Consider the following 15,730-nt stretch of genomic DNA (forward strand, 5'->3'; position numbering starts at 1 on the left):
GATGGTTTTACCTATTGGGGTAGAGACTGAAAAGGGCTCTACTAGAATTTTGGGAGAGACTTTGAAATCAACTGCTATATAGGGAGTAACAAAAGACAAAGAAGATCTTGCATCTAGCAAAGCGTAAACATGCACATGAAAGATATGTAATGTACCAGTAACTACATCAGGAGAATTTTTTTGATCCTGTCGAGACTGAAGATCATAAACATAATTTGGGCATTGCCTGCTAGTAGCACTAGAGGTGGCACCCTGTAGATTTGGATGACCGAACTGAGCTGAGGAGTGATTCTATTGACCCTAAGGACCTGGCTGAGGAAAGTCTCTAACTTTGTGGCCTGGCTTGCCACATCCAAAACAAATACTACTGCCAACTCCAGAAATACCCTAATGGTGCTTGCCATAAATCTGGCAAAGAGGATAGGTAAAGGCACTGCTAACATACCCTGGGACTTAAATCTTGGCGCTCTGTCTTTGTTACCCTATCTGAACTTAGGAATTGGAGCACTTTCTATAGAAAGAGCTAGAACTAATGACTTAGGATAAAACTGAGAACCGTTTCCTCTTTCTGACTTAGGTTGAGCAAAGTTGAAACTACCTATTTTCGCCCTCTTATTTTTTCTCCCTCATCTTAATCTTTTGCTCCTCAATTTGCTGAGCATGATTCATAAGACTTGCTAAAGTCATGTCACTATTCAGCATAGCGGATCTGGACTCATTGACCACACTATCATTCACCCCTAAAATGAACTTAGTCATCATTGTCGTGCTAATAGCAACCATATGAGAGGCATATCTGGCAAATTGCGTAAACTTAAGAGAATACTCTTTTACTGTCATATTGCCCTACCTGAGGTTGATGAATTCTAATACCTTAGATTATCTAAGCTCTAGGGGAAAGAATCTATTAAGGAAAGCAGAAGCAAACTTCTCCCACTCAACAGGCCCTGCATTATCTGGCCTTTCTGACTTTCACTATTTAAACCAAGTGTGATAAATATCCTATAACTGATATACAGCTAGCTCGGTACTCTCACTAGAAGTAACCCCTATTATGTCTGTAATCTTCTACACCCAAACTAGGAATTCCTGAGGGTCTTCATCTGACTTAGGCATGAGAAAGGATGGAGAAATCTTTCGGGTGAAGTACCGAATCCTGTCTACAACTGAATTGGCCACTGGTTTGGCTGGAATGATAGCTGGTCATTTATCTGAGAAGCAACTAAGTTAGCAAAAGTAGTGAATACAACTTGGAACTCTGCATGAGAAATATGTTTGCCCAAAGGTTCTTTAAGATGAGGGTCTAGCTGATTCCTATTCCTTCTTTTAGGAGGCATATTCTCGAGAAGAAAGAGAGAAACGGATTAGACTGAGATATTGACTTGAGATTATGGTCACTGGTACGACATGAATATTTAAAGAGGGGAAACTATTCCTAAAACATCTTATAGGTTCTTGTACATAAATGTGGCGCGCAACATACCCATGTACAAGACTCTACTAGATACGACTTTTAGACTTCCTAGGACTCTATTGAACCTTAGGTTCTGATACTAAGTTTGTAACGTCCTAAATCTGGTATTCGGAATGCTACACGATGCTCATGACCCCGAAGAACCACAAGCTAACCCATCACTGATATTTGTACCTATATACTGCATAATATACTGAATAATGCAGAAACATAAACTAAAAGGCCATAAGGTTCACATAACTAAAGTAAAGCATAACATATAAATAGGGTATGAAATACCTAAAACAACTGAAATAACTGTCTGAACATAATAGTCCGGAAAGACTCTAACTAACTGAACTGTCTAAGTAAGGAATTGATGGGACATATCCCCAACTAACTCTAACTAATAAACTAATTAATGAGATAATAGAGAAATAATTGTGCCCTCAAAGAATGAGGAATCACTGCTAACTTTGACTGCTGATAACTGGAATCTAATGATACTCTAGAGCTTGTGTCTCTGAACCAATGGTATAAGACACCTTAGTGAAAATACATCGGTATTATAAATGTAATGGTATGTATGTGAGGTAGGATGAATGCATGGGATTCATATTCATGAGCAATACTAGCTAACTGACTAATGTGAAAATGAGAATACATGCATACATACACAATAGCTATATCTGAAATTGTGATAACATGAGTATGTTGATGACTAACATGACTAATGACTGAATTATGATAACGAATAACATGAGTGATTGTATCAAAAAGTCTTGAATCTAATGGAACTAGCTGAGTTCAATACTATATCTAAGTTGACTGTATCTAACAGTCTTGAATTCTAAAGAAATATCAGAGTTCTTTTACTTAGACTGATACTGAGGCTATGGGAGGTATTAATCTAACCGACATGCCCCAAATGATGCATTATAGATGGATTAGGTTCCAATCTATGTCCTGATTAGAAAGGTGTCAATACCACACCACTAGTAAGGACGACATGTGACTCTAATATAACAGGTAACTCTAATGAGAACTGTGGGAACCCTAATATTGCAGGTTAAGCCACCTCATCTACCCTCATATACTAGGCTATAATGTCTTAACCTATGCTAGCTACATAGTTCTGGAATGCAAGGATTGCTTCTAAAAATTACATCCTCATATAACAGGTGAGTTCCTACCCTTGGGTTTGCTCGATGCTAATTTTTACTCCCATCTGAATAGACAATGAACATGATTTTTTGAAACTGAACATGGACCGAGTTACTGACTTCCATTGACTGATGAAATACTACTGATATCTTACAACTAACTGAGTTTATGAGATCATAGAGATTTCCTGAGTCATAAGACTGTCTGAAGTCTAAGGATCATAGGTTGATTGGGAGTATCATGAAAACATAACATGGCTCTAAGAACACAACTAATATTTCGGGTACAAGTACCCCAGGACACGATAGAAAGAAACTGACAAAGCGTGACCAACTTGAACACATCACTAACATCATAATCCATAATATTTTTATTGAAGCATTTCATCAAACATGTGATCTGCATAAACTTGTACATATATGGAGATTTCGAGATATCATGCTAGTTGGGTATTTTCCTTCATCTAGGCTTTTAATCAAATACATAGAAGGCATAGTATCTCTAAACAACATTATACAATAATTAAACATCATGATTCAATTCTAATTTCATCATTCAAGGGTTTAATCATAGGTTTACATGAATCTACATCTATACTAATCAAATCCACATAAAATTTATCCCCCAACATGGAATAGAATTCAATTACTCATTATCAATATGAGCAAGAGCGACCCAAATCATGAAATTCATAAAGTAAATCCATAAACTTAAACTTTGATAAGAGATTTTTGGGCTTCATGGATGAAAGGAGTCCATGAATGAACACTATGCATACTTGGGTTGAGTTTACTTGAAATTCTTGAACTTGAAGAATTTGAATCTTTTAGTTCTTGAAGAAGATCTGGATTATGTTTTTGGAGATTAATGTTAGAGAGAAATCCCTAGTTTTGTTATTGTGAAAGAATAATGAATTTCTAAGTTTTTGTTGGATATAATTGGGTATATAAATGGGTGAAAAAAGACCAAAAAGCCCCTTTTTAAAACGTCTTTAATTTGTTGAATCGGGACCTGCGATGGCTCATGCGATGGTCCATCGCTAGGGCAATGGTTCGTTGCTAGGGATATGGTCCATCGCTAGGGCGACGGTCCGTCATTTCGACCGTCGTACATAGACCAAGAAAAGGGATTATTGCCTAAGTAGTGACGGACTGGGCCATGGTCCGTTGCAAGTTCGATGGTCCATCAACCTGCCCGTCGCACCTTATCCAGAAGGTGGCTCATTGTTTCCCTTGCGATGGTCGTGGGCGACGGTTCGTCACTAGTCCGATGGTCCTTCATCTTCACCGTCGCACCTGGGTGGTTTTTATTGCCTTCTGTATTTTGGCCATAAATTTCTCATCCGATGTCAAATTTTGATGAAATTGGTATCGTTGGAAAGTTAATATAATTTGCCACATGAAAAAAAGTGAAAATCTTAATAATAGCACATGTACAAAAGTGGATTCATATTTCAAAGAAAGCTTCTAACATTCTTGAGATGATTTCAAGCTAGCAAAATTATAGGGTATTACAGTATCTCCCCCTTGAGAACATCATCCTCCAATGAGATTTAGTAAGGGAAAAGAATAACCAATGTATATAATGAACATGAATACTGAAACATGATCTTATGACCGACATGACTGATAACAGAACATACGTATTGAACATGCATATCTGATGCATGTGTAATTGATTCATGAATGTATGACTGGGTGTTCTGATGAACTAAGTTTCTCACAATAAGAATACTTATCTGATGGATAATTATATAATTGAGCTGATACATGAATGCATGACTGAATATGCAATGGTATTTAATACCAAGTTTATGACAAACATTGAACATGAAATTGGGTATGCTTAAGGAGAACTGTTACCTTGAGCTTGATCTGAGTAGGCGGAAAAGAGGCGAGGATACTTGGTACGCATGTCTACTTCTATTTCCCAAGTAGCTTCCTCAACAGACTGATTATGCCAAAGAACTTTAACTAGCGGGACTTCTTTGTTCCTCAGTCTACGATTCTGATAGTCTTATAAGAGTGGCTGTTCGGAACATCGATGCCCTAAATAGGAAATACAAATACCACATTTACACAAGTGGATTCATCTTTCAAAGAAAACTTCTAACATTCTTGAGATGATTTCAAGCTAGGAAATGTACGGGGTATTACATGGTCCTTGACTGACTCTTTCAACTTGCAAAAGGTTGGGATCTCTATCCTGCTTTTCTTTTACCTCGAAAACTAGAGATAATTCTAAAATACTCTAAATCCATATATCACCCTCTTCTGTACCGACTAAGAGAACACCCAGTCTGGTAAGATGATGGACTTCCTACGCTAACTTCTTCTTACTATCTTTAACATGAGCAACACTACCCATATATAGTCTACTGAGAGCGTCGGCCACTATGTTGGCCTTGCCCAGATGGTAAAGGGTACTTATGTCATAATATTTCAAGAGCTCTAACCACCTCCTCAGATGAAGATTGAGATTTTTCTGGGAAAATACATACTGAAGGCTTTTATGATCTGTGAACACATCTACATGAACTCCGCATAGATAATACTTCCAAATCCTTAAGGAAAATACTACGGCTTTTAACTCAAGATCATGAGTCGGATAATTCTTCTCATAGGGTTTAAGATGTCTGGAGGCATAGGCTATGACCTTACCATACTGCACGTGGACACAACCCAAACCTACTTTGGCTGCATTACAATACACTACGAACCCATTTGAACCATATGGAAGAGCCAAACTAGAGCTGAGGTGAGTCAAGTATTCAACTTCTGAAAACTCTTCTCGCAAGGATCTGGCCACTAAAACTTGACTTTCTTCTGAGTCAATCAAGACATAGGGGATGAAATAGAAGAAAATCCCTCAACAAACCATCTGTAATAGCCAGCCAAACCCAAGAAACTCCTGATATCTGATGGAGAGATAGGTCTGGGCTAGTTTCTTACTGATTTAGTCTTTTGAGGATCAACCCTAATGCCATCACCGAAAATGATGTGATGAAGGAATGATACAGACCTTAGCCAAAACTGGCAGTTATTGAATTTGGCAAAAATTGATGATCTTTGAGAGTCTGAAGCATGATTCATTCTCTGAATCTGAGCTGATGATAGCCTGATCTTAGGTCTATTTTTGAGAAATAACAGGTACCCTAAAGTTGGTCAAATAGGTCATCAATTCAAGGAAGTGGATACCTGTTCTTGACCATGACTTTATTGAGCTGATGGTAATTAATGCAAATTCTGAGAGAACTGTCTTTCTTGCAAACGAATAAGATTGGTGTAACCGATGGGGATATGCAAGGTCTGATGATTATCTTATCTAAGAGATCCTTCAACTGATCTTTCAATTCTTTAATTTCTGCTGGTGCCATTCTATATGGTAGAATAGATATAGGCTTTGTATGTGGAAGAAGATTAATGCCGAAGTCTATTTCTTTTTTGGGAGGAATTCATAGAATATCTTCAGGAAAGACATCTGAATATTCATTCACGACTGGACTAATTCAAGACTGTGAATCTCAGAGCTAGAGTCCTTAACATGAACAAAATGATAAGTACATCCTTTAAATATCATTTTCCTTGCTCGAAAGTAGGAAACAAGTTGACCTCTGAAAGCTGAAGTACTACCCCTCCATTCTAGGACATTTTTATTCAAAAACTGGAACTGGACAACTCTATTTCTGCAGTCGACTATGGAATAGTAGGAATGAAGCCAATCCATGCCTAGAATTACATCAAAATCTATCATCTCTAATTTGACTAAGTCTGCTGAGGTAACTTTCTAAAATATCATAACCGGACAGTTCTTATATACCCGTTGGGCTATGATAGTTTTTTCCACTAGTGTAGTAACTGAAAAGTGCTCTACTAGAATTTTAGGACTGACTCCAAAATTAAATTATATGTAAGGAGTATCGAAAGACAATGAGGCTCCTGAATCTAGCAAAGCCTTAACATGCAAGTGAAAGATCTGTAACATACCAGTAACCACATCAGGAGAATTTTCCTAATCTTACCGGGGCTGGAGGGCATAAAGTCTATTTGGGCATTACCAACTAGTAGCACTGGAAGTGGCACCTTGCTGATTTGGGCGACCGAACTGGGCAAATGAACGGTTCTACTGATCCTGATAACTTGACTGGGGACAATCCCTGACTCTGTAGCCTAGCTTGCCATATGTGAAACAGACATCACTGCTAGCTCTGCAAACACCCTTGTGGTTCTTACCACAAGTCTAAAAAAGGTGATTTGTTCGGGCATTGTTGATACTGCCCTAAGACTTAGAGCCTGATGCCCTATCTCTATTGCCATCTCTAGATTTCAGTACTGGAGCACTAGCTGAAGAAGGAGCTAGAATAGATGACTTTGGACAAAATAGAGAACAATTCTCTCCTTCTAATTTAGGCTGAGCAAAGTTGAAAGTACCTATCCTTGCTCGCTTATTTTTCTTCTCCCTCATCTTAATCTTTTTCTCTTCTATTTCCTGACCAAAGGTCATAAGCTTGGCAATGTTTATATCTCTATTCAACATCGCAGACTTGAACTCATTGACCACACTATCATTCACCCTGGAAACAAACTTACTCATCTTAGCCCTGCTGTCTGCCACTACATGGGGAGCATATCTAGCTAATTGAGTAAACATAAGAGAATACTCTTTCACTATCATGTTGCCCTACTTGAGGTTGATAAATTCTAACACCTTATCTTCTCTTAGCTCTTAGGGAAAGAATCTATCCAAGAATGTGGTGACAAACCCCTCCCACTCTGTGGATCTTGCATTAACTAACCTCTATGACTTCCACTGCTTGAACCAAGTGTGAGCAACGTCCTACAACTAATATGTAGCTAGCTCCACACTCTCTCTATAAGTAACCCCCATGATGTCCATAACCTTCTGAACTTGATCAAGAAATTTTTGAGAGACCTCATCTGCCATAGACCCAAATAAGGATAGTAAATTCATTTGGGTGAAGACCTGAATCCTGGCTGCAGCTGAATTGGCCATTGGGTTGGACGGAACGACATTTGGTCATTTATTCTTAGCTGTAATTAACTGGGCAAGTGTAGTGAATATAGCTCTGAACTCTGTATGAGAGACATGTTCGTCCAAAGGATCTTTGGGCTGAGGGGCTAACTAATTTCCAGTTCTTTTCTTGGGAGGCATGTTCTATAGATGGAAGAGAAAAGGATTAGACTAAGAGATTAACTTAAGATTATGCTCACTGGCACAACATGAATACTAAAAGAAGGGAAACTATTCCTAAATCATCTTATAGCCTCTTGCACATAAATGTGGTGAGCAACACACCCATGTACAAGACTCTACTAGATGTGGATTTCAGATTTCTTAGGACACTATTGAACCTTAGGCTCTGATACCAAGTTTGTAATACCTTAGATTCTAAACCTCGGATGCTACACAGTGCATATAACCCTAAAGGACGACAAGGTAACTCATGACTGATATCTGTAACTGAGCACTAAATAATATGATGTAAAATTTCAGAAAATAGGCAAAAACTTACAATAAGGTTCAATACTTAAATAAAATTGAACAAAGTATAATAATACCAAAACTAAAACAATTGTCTGAAAATACTCTAGTCTAAAAAAGCCTCTAAACTATTAGAATAAGGAGTTGATGGGACATGTCCCTAACTAAACCAATTACTAAAATAAACTATGTAGAGAAGAAATAAAGTAATGATCATGTCCTCGAAGGATAAGGACTCACTGCTAACTCTGACTGCTGAAACAGGAATTTTACTGATGCTCTAAAGCTCGTGCTTCTGAACCTATGGTATAGAATAAGGCATAATAGACCAAATCCATCAATACAATTGAATTTACTGGTATGCATGTAAGTTAGGCTGAATTTAAAGGGTTTAAATGCATGAACAATGCTAACTGACTGTATAACATAAATGTGACAATACAGGCATGAATAAGTACCTGTAACTGAATTTGTGATGGTACTGAATACTGAGTCTGATTACTGATAACATGAGTTACTGATAATTGATATAACTGATACTGAGCGACTGCATCTGACAGTCCATATTCTGATGGGATTGGTTGAGTTTTGTACTGTGCTAAGTTGACTGTATCTGATAGTCCTAAAATTTGAAGAACTATCTGAGTTCTTTTACTGAGACTAAGACTGTGGGAAGTAGTAATCTAACTGACATGCCTTAAAAATTGCACTATAGCTGAGTTGGGGTCCAATCTGTAACCCCAATTAGAAGGGTGTCAATACCACGCCACTGGTAAAGACAAGATGTGGGTGACCCTCATCTGACAGTGTCCCTAAAAAAGAAAGGTGGAACTCTCATCTGACAGTGTTTATCCACCTTATCAACCTTCATGTATCAGTGTTGATGTCGCAACCTATGCTGGCTATATAGTTCTGGAATGCAAGGATTGCTTCTAATGATCATGATAATGCTCGACTTACAAGTCAATTTAGTGCAAGGCTATCATCGTCAATATATTTACCCAACTTTAGAGTCGGGGTCAAATCTATGAGGGACAATGTGAGTGGTGATTAAACTAATTTGAAACTATAGCTACAAGTTAAATTCAAACAAATGATATGAAAAGAGAATATAGGAGTTTTTTAACGATTGAACAAAAGTTATTAACACTTCATTTAACCTTAGAACTCAAAGCTTAAACTATAATATTTCAAATCAATGATATAGAGAAACTAGAGTTGTGATCACTATCATTATTAACCCGTCATTGAATGATAGTTGTAGTACTGGATTCGCATGACTTGTGAGAAACACCAAATTATCAGTTTCAACAGTCCATCTTAGTGTTTCTTAACCTACCTAGATGTTGAACTCCCTAATTCTCTCGAAATTAGGAAAACATTCTATTCGTACTGATTTTATCTCGAGTTGATTAATCTTGTTACAACATTAATCATTAGATGAGAATTTAACCTTCCTAAATCCTCATTGATAATTCCCTACCTTTAGTTTATTTCTCAGTTCGAAAAAGCAACCATAAGGCTAGATCTACCGCTTGCAACCAATAAAAAACAATTATTACAAAGGAATAATCAAGATTTTCCCACAATCACTAAAACCCTAACCAACTATTTAATCCATGAAGGAATAGTCATAGATCCTACAACCTTAGTTATGAGTTTTATTTCCACATGAGAAAGAAAGCGATAACAATAACTGAATTCATAATTCAAAGTGATTAAACTTACAAAAAATGTAGTCAAAAATTGATTCACTTCCCAAATTCAAGAAGAATATCCCACAACTAAATCAAAGAATTAAAATTGAAATCTAAGTTTAGAGACGAAAGAGAAGTAAAGTAGTCTTTGGAATAAGTTCAAGATGTTAAGCCCTAAAAACAAGAGAGAAAATGGATTAATGTCGTGATGTTCAAGATGCCCTAGAAAACCTTCAACTTTGCCTTAAATACTTAGCCTAATTTTGGAAGCAAATAACAGCATACAACTTTTTCTCGCACAGGTGATGACAACATGTGACGACTTATCAAGGGGTTGACGGTTTATTAGACATGTTGTCAACTCTTCTCTGCATTTGATATGTCGTTGTCTTTAGTTGACGACGAGTCTGATGGCTTATACAAGATCTGATGACTTTTCACGAAATGTCATTAACTTCTTCAACTCAGCTTCTGAACACTGTCTAAGGCTGATGGTAATTCTGATGACTTATCATAAAGTTGATGGCTTATCAACAGACGTTGTCACTTTTAAAATCTGACTCCTATACACTGCCTAAGGTTGACAATGACTTTGACAAATTATCAATACTTTGACAACATATCAGACAATATAGACACTTCTTCACTTCAAATCTCATGTACTGCCTTAGGCTGACAGCATCCTTGACGGCTTATCAGAATTGTGATGACTTATCAGAGATGTCGTCACACTTCTGCTCCAACTTCCTCACGCTGTCTGTAGCTGACGATGACTTTGATAACTTATCAAAAATTTGATGACTTATCAGACAAGTCATCAACTACACTTTCATGGCCACTAGTTCCAAATTCACCTCTTTTGCTCTTATTGTCTTTGGTTTTCTTGCATCTTGACTTTCCTGCATTATCAAAGAGAAAGCAATCAAAAATGACAAAAGTTGCTTAAGACATTACAAATATTTCTAGTTAAAAGCCTCAAATGTGTTAGAATTGGCTCACACATCAACACCCTCAACTTAAAACAATTGCTTGTCCTCAAGTTACTTAAACATAACGGAGAGGATACAAAGCACATTCGGCAGTCAATCATCCATTTTATCTCAAAACACATTACACTCTCCAAGTTCAATCACTCTAAATCCAACTATGTATATCAATGAAGATCAACAATGAGAAACAAGGGAATCAAGATATGGCATCAAATTAGCAACAACAACCATACCTATATGCAAATTACACTTCCCAAATAAGTAGGCAATTAGCAATGCAACTGATGTGCCCTCACAGTAAAGAAGTCCCACTCACTCATATGTTAACTCAAGCATGTCAATGCGGGGACGGTTAGGAGACACTCACTCTCAGAAAGAAGTTCCAGTCAATGTATGCCAAATACTATAAGCTTGCACTTATTTCCATTACCGAAGCTTTCAGACAGTTAAGTTAGGATCATTATAGGACTTTTCTTCAGCTTGTAATGTAGGCAATGATACACAGGGATATTTAAAGTAACTAAGCCTCCTTGGCACTACACTATTTTTGTGGGCTCACATATCAACCTTTACCTTATTTCTTCCTTTCCTGATTAAAACACATTCAAGCTGAGCGTAGTTTTTATTCATTTATTTTTTTTTTTCACAACTTTTCTTTTCTCATTCTTTTTCTACCGCACCCAGCCTTGCATATTTTTTATACCCTTCTACACACTCACTTTACATCACTGACCCCTATGATAGCCACCCTCAACTTAGACTATTTGCCTAGTCAAAGTGCACAACGTCCAAGGAGGACTAGGGCCAAAATAGGTTCATTGTGATACAAATGGGAAGGTAATAGGTATAATAAAAAGACTAGGCATTCAGGCTCAAAATTAGGATTAAGGGATATTATTCACACATGGAAGGTCGTTTAGGCTAAAAGTGGACTAATATCAACAACGGCCTATGATCCTTTCCTAATCGCTATCCTACAACTAAGGAAAGACCAACCAGGCAAGTTCTACATTTAACACACAACGGGAACTAGGTAGTATCTCACACACATATGGAACAAAGGTACAACCTAATATACTACCCATTCGGTTCATGCCACCGTTAGCAGTGATTATCATGTCCCCAGTACTAATGCCATAAAAAGATTCACAATAGTGACATATAGATGCACATCACACAGTTACCAGATAGATATTTGGAGAGGTATTTCTCATTCCAAAAAAACTCAACAAAAATATGTCAACTATCCTAGATACTTATTTCCCCCCAGTTAACTACAACACATCACAAAACAAACACAATGCGCCTAAACATGTCAGCTCTACTAGGAACAAGACACGGGGGAAAAAGGCACGATAACAAAAACCACAAAAGGAAATCAACACCTATAAGCAGTCTCACCCTCAACATAAAATCATGAATTGTCCCCAATGCATCAAACTAAAACAAGAGAGTTAGAAACATACCTGTGGCACCATATGTCCAGATATCTGATGTCAATCACATAATACAAATACAAACAACAAAATACCTTGGGTTGCCTCCCAAGCAGTTCCTAGTTTAATATTGCGGCACGACTAGGCTATCTTGACTACTCAAAATTCATAAAGATACCTTAAAAATGTTTCATCCTTTATCCCTCCACTTAGACGATTTGAATTGTCGGCCAATCTTTTGATATTTACATCTTTTAGGTGTGTTGGGTAAATGTGAGAGCTTGATAAGGAAATTTCTATCACGCCACTTTGAAGACTTGAACCACTTGCCCAATTTTGCATCGAACTTTCATGTGGGCTCATTTGGTAACGGTGAGTATCTTAAAAAGCCACTAAATGGACATCAATCTTTAAGCTTCTTAGCCTTCAAGATTGGGGTTGTATTATACCTTTTCGGAAAGACAAACTCCAAAATGTAGAAATTTTCCTCCTCATTTACAAAGTTCATCATTTGCTTGGGTGATTCGACTTTCATCACATCTACCAAGCATAATGTTGAAAAGTGATTCGAGTGAGGTCTTCTCCCTAATTTGGGAGTTGCATCCTTCTCGACCTCTTCACCCCAAATTGGGCTAGAGTCTTTATTAGAGGTTGGCTCGGTTTTTTCTTTTGCCTTTAGCACCATTTCCTTAATCTTGGCATCATCTCTCATGGTTGGTTTGGTTGGTCGGGAAATCACTAAGGGTTACTCATCATCAAGCTCAACATCAATATAGGATTCTCACTCCTCATCTGTACACTCTTCTATTATTTTAAATGATTCACAGACCAGATATCATCTAAACATAATATAGAAGAATGCTTTGAATGATTGACCTCTATATCCATCTCCTCATGAATTATTGGTTTCATATCTTGACACATATCACATATGATTCAAACATTTCTTTCTGGAGATCCAACATTCGTTGAAACATAGCTTTAATGCCACACTTTACGGTGCTTTGTTCTTTCTTTTCTTGACTATAAGAACTATGAAACTCATAAGAAGAACTAAAATTTGGGTTAGTGCAATTGGGGGGCGGGGACATTTGGGAAATCACTCCAGTGTCCATCTTGACCACCATATAAAGAACAATCATACTCCTAGTAGGATGGAGATGGTTCACACATCTCTCTCCGAGGAGCATATTTACAATCTTGGCAAAAGTGAGGTCCATCACATTATGGACATGGTTCATCAAGATAAGATTTTCAACTACCAATCTTATGTTTATTTCACGATGCCATAGTAATAAGTAAAATAAAATAAAAATCTACCTAACACAAGAAATAAAAGAAAATTAAAAACAAATATTTACAAGTTTGAATTCAAGCAAGTAGGCTAAAATTCTAAACCAACTTAATACGCCAAATTGTTCCCCGGCAATGGTGCCATTTTTCATAATGCTCAACTTACATGTCAATTTAGTCCAAGGCGATCATCGTCAATATATTTACCCAACTTTGAAGTCAGGGTCGAATACATGAGGAATAATTTGAGTGGCGATTAAAATAATTTGAAACTATAGATACAAGTTAAATTCAAACAAATGATACGTAAAGATAAAATGAGGGTTTTTAAGGATTGAACAAAAGTTATTAACACTTCAATTCGCCTTAGAACTCAAAGCTTAAACTGCAATATTGTAAATCAATAATATAAAGAAACTAGAGTTGTAATCACTATGATTATTAACCCCTCATTGAATGATAGTTATAGTACTGGATTATCATGTCTTGTGGGAAACACCAAATTATCAGTTGCGACAGTCCATCTAAGTGTTTCTCAACCTACCTAGATGTCGAACTCCCTAATTCTCTCAAACTTAGGAAAATATTCTATTCATACTAATTTTATATTGGGTTGATCAATCTTGTTAAAGCATTAATCATTCGATGAGAACTTAACCTTCCCAAATCCTCGTTGATAATTTGTTACCTTTATTTTATTTCTCAGTTTGAGCAAGCAAACATAAGGCTAGATCTATTGCTTGCAACCAATTGAAAACAATCATTACAAAGGAATAATCAAGATGTTCCCACAATCACTCAAACCCTAAAAAATTATTAAATCCATGAAGTAATAACATAGATCCCACAACCCTAGTTATGGGTTTTATTTCCACATGAGAAAGAAAGTGATAAAAATAACTGAATTCATAATTCAAAGTGATTAAAATCATAAAAGATGTAGTCAAAAATTGATTCTCTTCCCAAATTCAAGAAGAATATCCCACAACTAAATCAAAGAATTGAAAATTAAAATCGAAGTTTAGAGACCAAAGAGAAGTGAAGTAGTCTTTGGAATAAGTTCAAGATGTTAAGCCCTAAAAACTAGAGAGAAAATGGATTAATGTCGTGAAGTTCAAGATGTCCTAGAAAACCTTCAACTTTTTCTTTAATACTTAGCCTAATTTTGAAAAAAAATAACAGCATACAACTTTTTCTCACACAGGTGATGACAACATGTGATGACTTATTAGGGGGTTGACGGCTTATCAGACATATTGTAAACTCCTCTCTGTATTTGATATGTCACTGTCTTCAGCTGACGATGAGTCTTACGACTTATCAAAGATCTGATGACTTATCACAGAATATTGTCACTTCTTCAACTCAGCTTCTGAACACTCCCTAAGGCTGACGGTAATCCTGACGACTTATCACAAAGTTTATGGCTTATCAAAAGATGTCATCATTTTTAAAATTTGAATCCCATACACTTCCTAAGGCTGATGATGACTTTGATGACTTATCAGGACTTTGATGACATATCAGACAATGTCGTCACTTCTCCACTTAAAATCTCATGTACTGCCTTAGGCTTGCAGCATTCTTGATGACTAATCATAATTATGACAATTTATTAGAGATGTCATCACACTTCTGATCCAACTTCCTCACACTGTCTATAGCTGATGATGACTCTGATAACTTATCACAAATGTGACGACTTATCTGACAAGTCATCAACTACACTTTCATGGACACTTGTTCCAAATTCACCTCTTTTGCTCTTATTATCTTTGGTTTTCTTGCATCTTGACTTTCCTGCATTATCAAAGAGAAAGAAATCAAAAATGACAAAAGTTGCTTAAGACTTTACAATTATTTCTAGTTAAAAGACTCAAATGTGTTAGCTTTAGGTCATATATCAGATCACACCCTCAATTGTCAGTGTGTGTCCTCATCCTTGGGTTCACTCAGTGCTAAATCCTACTTCTATCTAAGTAGACACTAAACATTATTAACTGAATTGAACTGGAATGAGTTCATTGAGTTCCATTGACTAATAGAATACTACTGAGATTACTAAATTACTGAGCTTTCTAAGATTACTGGGATTACTGAGTTTACTGAGTTTTCCTGAGTCACATGACTAACTGAATTCTACTGAACATGGCTTGACTGAGGATATCGTAAAAACATAACGCTGGCTATAGGCAC

The sequence above is a fragment of the Capsicum annuum genome, chromosome 7 (genome assembly GCF_002878395.1).
Source record: "Capsicum annuum cultivar UCD-10X-F1 chromosome 7, UCD10Xv1.1, whole genome shotgun sequence".
NCBI lineage: Eukaryota > Viridiplantae > Streptophyta > Magnoliopsida > Solanales > Solanaceae > Capsicum > Capsicum annuum.